The sequence below is a fragment of the Mirounga leonina genome, unplaced genomic scaffold, assembly GCF_011800145.1.
Source record: "Mirounga leonina isolate KUSES-001 unplaced genomic scaffold, KU_Mleo_1.0 Mir_165, whole genome shotgun sequence".
Taxonomy (NCBI): Eukaryota; Metazoa; Chordata; class Mammalia; order Carnivora; family Phocidae; genus Mirounga; species Mirounga leonina.
In genome coordinates this window covers 75,092,626-75,099,012 of record NW_023270415.1, presented here as the reverse complement: position 1 = coordinate 75,099,012, position 6,387 = coordinate 75,092,626, and the positions used below count along the sequence as shown (strand labels likewise).

Sequence of the window (6,387 nt, the reverse complement as noted above, 5' to 3'; positions counted from 1 at the left end):
AAAGAGATAAATTGAGTCATACTAAAAATTTTAAGTCCCGTTCATCAAAAGATAAAAAAGAATTAAAATATAAACCACAGACTGGGAGAACATATTCATAACATATATGGCATTTTTTTTTTTGCCTGATGGAGAATTTATTTATTTTTATTATTAACATATAATGTATTATATGTTTCAGGGGTACAGGTCTGTGATTCATCAGTCTTACACAATTCACAGCACTCACCATAGTACATACCTTCCCCAATGTTCATCACCCAGCCACTCCATCCCTCCCACCCCCCTCCACTCCAGCAACCCTCAGTTTGTTTCCTGAGATTAAGAGTCTCTTATGGTTTGTCTCCCTTTCTGGTTTCATCTTGTTTCATTTTTTCCTCACATATGTGGCATTTTTTTTTTTAAAAAAGGGGGCTAGTACCCAGAACATATAAGGAATCTAAAAAAGTAATTGAGAAAGGGCAGACAAACTGAGAGGGGAAAAAATGCACAAAGATGTGAACATGGACCTCTGAGGGATAGATATCCAAATGGTCAGTAAACATGAAAAGTGCTCAACCTGATTGTTAATCAGGGGAACACAGATTAAAATCACAATGAGATGGAATCAACACCAATGTGATTGGTAAAATGAAAAAGACTAACAGTACTAAGTGTTGGCTATGATGTGGAGCTTCAGAAACTTCAGAAACTTATACTCCTGATAACAAGAACGTACACCTGCTTTGGAAAAACAACGTTGCATCATTTAGGAAAGTGGACTATTCCAGGTTCCCTCCAGATGTGCAGAATTATGCACACTAAGATAAGTAGAAAAGAGTGTCCTTAGCAGTGCTTTTCATAATGACCAAGAACCAGAAGAAAACTAAATGTTCACTGTGTAGTGCATAGACAGCAAAGAAAGGAATATTTTGGATGTATGCAACAATGTGATGAGTCTTGCAGTGTTGAGCAAAAAAAAGCAAGTCACAGTAATACAGTGGAGCTCCATTTTCAGTTTAGAAACAGGTAAAAGTAGGGATGCATCCACAGGCAACAAACCTACAAAGAAAAGCTATGAAAGTAAAGTGGTCACTCTTGAGAGCAGGGAGGGATTGCTATGGGTAAAGAATATTGAGGGGGCTTCTGAGAGACTGTTAGTAGTCTCTTTCTTGGCCCAGGGCATGATTGAGTAGGTGTTCACTTTACAGCCTTTTGTTAAACTTGTCTACATAATATATTTTAAATTAAAAATGCTTTCTATTTTAAAAAAAAGCTTTATATTTTAAATTTAAAAATGCTTCATATTTTTCAAAAAAACTTTCTATTTTAAATTTGAAAATGCTTTCTATTTTTTAAAAAGCCTTATATTTTAAATTAAAAAAAATTACCCGAAGTCCCTGACCTGGGTAGAGTGGCATCTGGTGGTAGTGCCTGCCTCGTATCGGCCAGGAACAAAGCAAGTCCTTGTTTATCCCAGCTTGGCTTTTGGGCTGTGCCTGGTTCATGCCCAGGACACATGGATTAAAAAAAAAAAAAAAAAAAAAAACCACTACCCTAAACCCCAGCTAATTCTAAGATGCAATGAATATTTGATATTGTAATGAAATGGACAGATCTAACTATCCAAACATTCTATACACATTTATTATCAGTAATAAGCTTTGATTCCTGTAATTTACATTTCATTAATTCTGGACTTCATCAAGACCAAATCCCAAAGGGCTTTCACCCAGCACCAGAGACCAGAGAGGCTTCCAATTCATTTACATCTCCTTTGGGCTACTCAGATCTTACTACAATGATGTATTCATCAGAATAAAAATGGAAGTCGGACCCTGATATCCCAGGGCTTCAGAAAAAGTGAGGAGAAGATTGCCTCAAAATAAGAACAAAGAAAAACAAGTGGCCTCATTTCCATCACTGCTGACCCCAAGGTCACGATTTACCTGCCTTTGTTCTCCACAGTTTCCAGTTCCATAGTGTATTTCACAAGCTTGGTATATTTAGCTATCTTCTGGAGGCATATGAGTTATAAATAATAGTGGCTGGGAACTTGGTTAGGACCTTGCTGATTTGCTGTTTTGGAAAAGTTAATTTTTTTAAGAAAATCTGTTAGGAAGAATATTCATATAAGTCAATTATTTACATAAAGGAGACTTCAGAAAGGATACTTAAATGAGGTTCCCAACACTCTAAAGATTTTCAGGAAGGGGAAGAAGGTGTATATTCCAGGAACAATTATAATAGCATCAATCCCCAAAAAACACTAAGCTATGAATTTAGCAGATGGTTTGTGATCCTTAGTAATGACTAAGAATCAGCATGGTTTTTCTAAGGAGAGATTATTTCTCATTAATCTCATCTCCATTTTTAAGAGAATGACTAGGTTCTGGATAGAGGATGTCTACAGACATCCCATATCTCAGTTTTCACGAGGCACGGGTGCTAGTTCAATTAAGTGAGTAAGTTTTTAAAAACTGTCAGATTACTGAAATTGTCATGTCAACCTCAAAAACCTCAATTCTTCAGCCTGTCCCTTAAACACTTGATTAATATCTGGGTGAAGAGGAAGACATTGTGCTTATCAACTCTACAGATGACCCAGAACTGGAAGACGAGCTCACACATTATGTTGCAGACTCACTCGTGAAAGGATGTAAACACGTACCGCAGGAGGAATGAAACCCGATGAAAACCAGTAGGTTAAAAAAGTTCAGCAACACAAGTTCAGGTTTGAGAGGATCTTGACATCAGTGTAGTTGAAAAAGACTCTAAGTCCCCAGCTCACAAGGAAGAGAATTCTGCCAAGGACCAGAATCACCTGGAGCCTCAGGTGGGAGCCCCCCCACCCCCGGCACCTTGATTTCAGCCTGGTGAGACCCTGACAGAGGACCCAGGTAACCCATGCCCAGACTTCTGATCCACAAAAAGTGCGAGATAACAGATTTGTGTTGGTCAAAGCCATCAACTTTGTGGTCATACGTTCTGCGGCCACAGAAAACTAATATAGGAGCAAGAAACCCTTTTGGCTCATCCCTGTCAATGTCTCTTGATAGCCTTCATTTTCTGTCACATTGCAGTTAAAACCCCAGCGTCCCTCTTTGCCCAGAGAAGAGAGGCTATCTAAATTTTGGCTGGCATGCCTCCTCACGTGCCTGCCTAGTAGAAGCCGGTCAAGTGGATTCTATTAGCATCATCATCGTGCTGAGGTCAAGGAGGAGACGCAGGCTCTTAGCTCTAGACCCAGATACCCTGCCTACTAGTCTAGACCTAGAAACTTCTGGGTCTAGAGTTAAAAACAGCATTCCAGACTGGGATATGGCTTTAGGAGCCATCGGCATATAGATGGTAATCAAATCTGTGATAAATGTTTCCGTCACCCAGGAAGAGTGTGCATAGTGAGAACAGAAGACGTGGGAAAGAATCCTGGAAAATCTACATTGAAGAAACAGCCAGAAAAGGGGAGACTGGCAAAGCCCACTGAGGGGCCGTCGTGAGACCGGAGAGGAACAGTGGAGGGGATAGGGAGTGTTGGTAAGGACGGAACAGGGTAGAGAAGGCGAGTACGATACAGACCTGAGATGGGTTGATGTGGTCTCAGGACAAGAAGGCTGTTGGAGACGCTGGTCAGAGCAGCTTCAGAGGGATGGGAGCCAGAGCCGGGTGATTTGAGGGATAAAGGTGATAGTAAGTAAGGATAGTGGGTCCTTCTTTCAAGAACTTTGTCTATGAGGTACAGGAGCGAGATGGGGAGGAGGAGGAAGACAAGTGCGGGGGTTGTGATTTTTGGGGGGTGGAAACTGGGATTTGAATTCTGTTGGGAAGGAGTCAATGTAGGTGGAGAGGCTCTGGGTTCAAAACATAAATCCTAATAGATTTTTCACGCATGCACTTAAAACTTTTCTTGAGCACCTACTGTGTGTCAGGCCCCGGGCTACGTTGGCCGTTGTAGAGGGGGTGGAGGGAGTGGTGGTGTGGAGAGAGGTTGCATGTCAAGTTTAATGATGTTCCAGCCTATGCCTAGAAATATGCTCAAAATTTTGCTGACACATCGGCTCTGATAGATAAAATACCACAGCCCCTTTCATCTGATGTTATTTGGTGCTCAGTCTTCTGGACGCCATTCTACTAATTGGCTTCCTGGTGCTCGTGGGTCAGCTGTGCCAAGGGGGATGAGTCGGCCAGGCAGAGGTAGCCCCCCAGTCCCTCCTGAGGGGCAGTGCAGGAGCAAAGCTGGGGGCTGGCAGAGGTCCTTCCAGAAGCCTGTGCAGCCCACGATCCCGGAGGCCTGAGGCTGATGCCATGTGAGGGGCCCTTGAACTTTGTGTTTTCTCTAGGTTAACCTGCCCTGGAAAACACTAGGGACACAGCAAACAGAAAAGATGTAAGAAGGGAATGAGGTATTCTAAACGTGTACTTCAGACTACCTAAAGGAAAGGTTTGCTGGTTTGGTTTGATTTCTGATCTGCAGTAGACTAATGCTTACCATCATTTCCGTCTTTGGACCAGTAGCAAATTGCTCCTGGACAGGCTCTGGTTTAAGACCATGCTGTGGTCCATTTCCCCTTATGATAATGACACTGACCCTGACTTCTCACACACACATACCCAGCACTTAGGGTTGGCCAGGCGTGTGTGCTTTCAGGGGCTCAGAGCTCAGTTCAGCACCTCTTCTTCCCAGAGACTCCGTGTCCGGGCTCTCCCTTGGGGGGCCTGGGTGCCTACCATCTTACAGCGGGTTTCCCTAGAAGCAGGTGCCCAGACCAGGATTTGAGCAGTAGGAGTTTATTGGGGAATAATCCTGGGAAGTGTTGGTAAGGGAGCCGAGAAGTGAAATAAGGAAGAGAAGGAGTCAATGGGGGGGAGGTGAGCCTATGCAAGTCACCCTGTGGGCAACTGGCCTTGTCTGGCAGGGGAATTCCTGAATTAGAAATAGGCAGGATGCTCCCTTGGGGGTTCCCCAGCTGAGGCTCAAGGAACCTCTGTGTTAACACACCTCTGTCATTAGTAGGTTGAGGGCTACTAGGGAGGTGAATCCTCCTCCTTCCACCTGCCAGGCAGAGTGGGGTCCAGGGGGCAGGGGAAGCCCCCAGGCGAGGGAGGGTAGGTAGCCCTGTGGGAACAGCAGGACAAGGCCAGGGCCGTGCCACATGGGCAGGGAGTCTGCAGCCCCCTTAGGCCACGTCTACCTGTGCTCCCTGCCCATCGAACTGTTTTATAATTGCTTATTTCCTAGACTGTGAGCCTCTTAGGGCAGAAGCTGTACCCTTGGTCTTCATACTTCCCTCTAGGCTATAGTCTGGGCACCCAGGAGTGAAGGATGCACGACTCTGACCCTCACAACACCCCCTGCATGGGATTGCTCTTTCCCTCATTTCACAGATCTAGAAACCAAGACTCGGGGGTGCCTGGGTGGCTCAGTTGTTAAGCATCTGCCTTCGGCTCAGGTCATGATCCCAGGGTCCTGGGATCGAGCCCCACATCGGGCTCCCTGCTCGGCGGGGAGCCTGCTTCTCCCTCTCCCACTCCCCCTGCTTGTGTTCCTGCTCTCACTGTGTCTCTCTCTGTCAAATAAATAAATAAAATCTTTAAAAAGAAAGAAAGAAAGAAAGAAAGAAAGAAAGAAAGAACGAAAGAAAGAAAGAAAGAAAGAAAGAAAGAAAGAAAGAAAGAAAGAAAGAAAGAAAAAGAAACCAAGGCTCAGAGAGGGGCTGTGACCTGCTCGAGGTGACTTAGCTAACGAGTGGCAGACTCAGATCTCCCAATTCCAAATCCTGTTTCTTACCATCCAATGACAGGTGCCTCTGCAGTGTTCTTCTCCATTCCTCCCGGGCTTGCTCCCCCGATTCGACGGCATGCACAGGCCCACGGATCTACCACACCTTGACTCCCAGTCTGTAGAGGCTTGACACTTTTGACCGATGGCAAGGTGAGGTGATTAAAAATTGAGAGGAATCTAATAGATATTTACAGGTTGCAAACCCACTGGGTCTATGGAGGGGGTCCTCTGGCAGCTTTTTGGTATCTCTCTACCTTTGCTTCTCCCCAGTGACTGAGCAGAGCCCAGGCTTAAGTCTGAAGAGTGTGTCCCTATGTTATTAGATTAAAAAAAAAAAAGTTCTAACAGCAAATCCTTTTATTCAAATGAAATCTTAATGAACACCTCAGGATGGCGGCCGGGGAGGGCAGAACGGCTTGCGGCGGAGGGTTCCGGGGCAAAGCGAGCACTCCTAGATAATCACTTAATCCCACACGCAGCCAAGCTGGTCCAGCAGAGGTGGACTCTGTCGAAACTGAGCTATCAGAGAAACAGAGGCTGGGGGTGTACCCTGAGACGTGTGTTTGTGGTCCTCCGAAACATCTGCTCTGCTAAGGTGTCTGCTTTTGCACATGGACAGTGATCAC

General features: G+C 44.8%; 1 non-coding gene across 1 annotated transcript; it reads left to right on the top strand.

Annotated features, from left to right (window-relative positions):
- Positions 1-1,374: 1,374 nt before the first annotated feature.
- Positions 1,375-1,502, top strand: LOC118015487. Its single transcript, XR_004680653.1, has one exon. It is a non-coding gene; the product is annotated as a small nucleolar RNA SNORA48 (small nucleolar RNA).
- The last annotated feature ends 4,885 nt before the right edge of the window (positions 1,503-6,387 follow it).